This window comes from Macaca fascicularis, chromosome 11, assembly GCF_037993035.2.
Source record: "Macaca fascicularis isolate 582-1 chromosome 11, T2T-MFA8v1.1".
NCBI classification, from domain to species: domain Eukaryota; kingdom Metazoa; phylum Chordata; class Mammalia; order Primates; family Cercopithecidae; genus Macaca; species Macaca fascicularis.
The window spans coordinates 83,556,041-83,559,667 of NC_088385.1; the positions used below are offsets into that span (position 1 = coordinate 83,556,041).

Sequence of the window (3,627 nt, forward strand, 5' to 3'; positions counted from 1 at the left end):
ATTAAAGTTTCTGGGCTTGAAGTGGGGCTCATGGCTCAGGAAAGAAGATGGTATAGAATTGGTAGGGAATAATATATTCTGAGCAGGCAAATGGCATGAGTTATTTTATGCAAACTCTCCAAAATTCTCCTCAACCAGGAATAATGGAATTCCCTCTCTTTGGAGGAAATCTAGATGCACCCCATCTTGACTTGGAGCTATGTGACTTCTACAGTTATGTATTTCTTTGGGTTATCCTACGTTAGCCAAGTATATAAGGTCCCCCAAGTGTACCGTACACTGAGACAGCTCAAGATTCCCATTCTTATTCTCCCTGGCATGGTTTTCTGCTATTCCCTCTGATTCATGTCACCTGAATATTTTATCCTCCCCCTTCATTTAGGGAGTTTGTGCAAGTCTCTAAGGAGTCTTTCTTCTGTCACTCATCTATTGATCCATCCATTTAACCAAATCTGTATTTATGAGAACCTACTATGTGACAATCACTGTGATAACTGTATCCCAGGAGCTTTTAGCTTGGTAGGAAGACTGACATGGGAACAAACAACTGCTATACCCAGTTATTTGCAGGGCCTTGATATGGTTGGTCCAGAGATCCCTCCTCAGTATCTCAGCATTTCCAGCATCTTCTTTCCTGTGTTCTGTATCCAATACCCTTTTAGGTATGCAGCAGAGGACACTTAGTTTATTCTTCTAGTCATAGGCAAAATCTAGCAAGTAAAAGACATAAAAATATTTTACCTCCGAATACATTTCTTGACTGGGCATGGTGGCTGACACCTGTAATCCCAGCACTTTGGGAGGCTGAGGCAGGTGGATCACTTGAGATCAGGAGTTCGAAACCAGCCTGACCAGCATGGGCAAACCAAGTCTGGAAGAAATATTTTTGTGAAAATACAAAGATTAGCTGGTGTCATGGTGCATGCCTATAATTCCAGCTACTTGGGAGCATAAGGCAGGAAAATCACTTGAACCCAGGATGTAGCAGCTGCAGTGAGCCTAGATCATGCCACTGCACTCCAACCTGGGTGACAGAGTGAGACTCCGTCTCAAAAAAATATATATATATACACACACACACTCTCTCTCTCTCATATATTATATATACACTTATATATATTATATATATACATATATATAATATATATAACATATATAAATAATATTCTGTACCAATTATGGCTTTTTTTTTTTTTTTGAGGGTTGGAGGGACTGGTTCTTTATTTCAAAAAGACACTTGTCAATATTCAGTATCAAAACAGTTGCACTATTGATTTCTCTTTCTCCCAATTGGCCCCAAGGAGACCACATCAAAGTAGAGTAACATTTTAAGCCAATAAGCTGCAGGATGTACACCTAAACAGACCTCCTAGAAAGCGTGCCAGAAAATGGGGACTGGGTAGGGAAAGAAATTATAAAAGATCAACAAACTGCCAACCCACAGACTGCTGAGGCTGTCACAGCCGGATGGGGTGGCCAGGGTGCCACAAACCCAAAGAAGCAAAGTTTCAAGATAATATAAAATTTAAAAAGTTTTGTACATAAGCTATTCAAGATTTCTCCAGCACTGACATCAGAGATGGCACTTTTAGAGACAGCAACTTCAAACCCAGAAAAGGGTAATGAGATGAGTTTCACATGGCTAAATCAGTGGCAAAAACACAATCTTCTTTCTTTCTTTCTTTCTTTCTTTCTTTCTTTCTTTCTTTCTTTCTTTCTTTCTTTCTTTCTTTCTTTCTTTCTTTCTTTCTTCTTTCTTTCTTTTTCTCTCTCTTTCTTTCAAGGAGGCAGGAAAGCAATTAAGTGGTCACCTCAACATAAGGGGGCATGATCCATTCTGTTAAGCAGTTGGGAGGGGGTAGAGATGGGACAAAATTTTGGTCTCAGAGGTCTTACCATCTTAATTTGGTCACTTCTAATGAAAAAAAATAAAAATAGAAATAACATTATCCAAAGATATCTTAAAGCTGAGAACTTGAACAGCACAGTTTTTGTTTTTGTTGTTTGGCCAACTCCTCCTGGAATCACCTTTCTGGTTTAGCTAGTACTTTGTACAGAGCAATGAGGTTTCCCATAGTGGAGTCTCCCTGGGCTCTGTTTGGCTCTCAGTGAGGCAGGCCTATACCTTTTCCTCTCCTCTATGGAGAGGGGAATATGCACTAAGGTGAAAAGTCACCTTCCAAAAGTGAGAAAGGGATTCGATTGCTGCTTCAGGGCTGTGGAATTATTTTGAATGTTTTACAAATGTTTGCTACAAAGCAACAAAAAGGTAATTACAAAATGTGTAAATCACAACATGCGTTTTAAACACATTATGCATTGTGCTCACATTCCCTTAAATGTTGTTTCTGAAGGTGCTCAGCCTCTAGCCCAGCTGGAATGTCCGGAAAAAAGGCAGAGACAATTTGGCGAAAAAGACACAGGGAAGGAGGGGGCGGCGAAAGGAGAAAGCAGCCTTCCAGTTAAAGATCAGCCCTCAGTTAAAGGTCAGCTTCCGGCAAGCTGGCCTCAGGCGGAGTCTGGGTCAGAGGGAGGAGCAGCAGCAGGGTGGGACTGGGGCATTCAACATCTCATTCAGGTCAAGCAGAGTCTGGTCCAGCATCCTTTGTGTCCAGCATCCAAAGGTGCTCCTCTTTGGTGCATTTCAATTTATCTTCCAAGTCATCAATTGTCTTTTCCAGCTTGGCTACCGATCTCTCAGCAAACTCAGCACGGGTCTCTGCCTCCTTGAGTTTATCAGTAAGAATCTTGATCTCTTCCTCATATTTGTCTTCTTTTTGAGAGTACTTTTCTTCAACAGCACTCAGACACTTCAGGTTCTGGTCCATCAGTCTAATCTGCTCATCCATCTCTCGGCAACGGGACTCTGCCAGCTCAGCTTGTTCCTCTGTGCGTTCCAAGTCTCCTTCAATGATCACCAACTTACGAGCCACCTCTTCATACTTCCTATCTGCCTCTTCTGCAATGTGCTTAGCTTCTTTGAGTTGGATTTCCTGGAGTTTCATCTTTTCTTCATCTTTTAAGGCCCGTGTATGAAATAACCTTCATACATCTCTCACTCTCATCAACAGCTTTTTCCACTTCTTCCAGTTTTTGTAGGGCTGTGGCCAGGCGCTCCTGAGCACAGTCCAGCTCCTCTTCAACCAGCTGGATCCTATGGTTCAAGGAGGCCACCTCAGCCTCAGGCTGTTCCCGGGCCCGCCTTTCTCCTTCAACTTCTCGTTGGAGGCGCTCAGCTCGCTCCTCTGCATCATCTGCCTGCTGCTGCAGAACCTGGATCTTGAGCTTCACTGCCTCGATGGTGGTGATCCCAGCCATGGTGCCCACCCAGCTTCTGCTGGCGCTCCGGTTCCTGCCTCCTCTGCTCGGCGTTGCAGCCTCCTCTCACCCTTACTTCCCCCGATTATGGCTTGGTACCATCTTCTTTCCTGAGTCATGAGCTCCACTTCAACCTCAGAAGACTTTAATACCTAAAGAAACTTCAGGATGTCTAAGCATCTTCTGGCACATATATATATACACATATATATATGTATATATATACACACACACATATATTTTGACATATTTTGAGATGGCTGTTCAGAGGGCCAACAAACAGAAGTAGTTAAGCTGTCTTCTGCAGGG

At 42.8% G+C, this 3,627-nt stretch overlaps 1 pseudogene; it reads right to left on the reverse strand.

Annotated features, from left to right (window-relative positions):
- Positions 1 to 1,988: 1,988 nt before the first annotated feature.
- Positions 1,989 to 3,386, reverse strand: LOC102143897 (uncharacterized; annotated as a pseudogene).
- Positions 3,387 to 3,627: the final 241 nt, after the last annotated feature.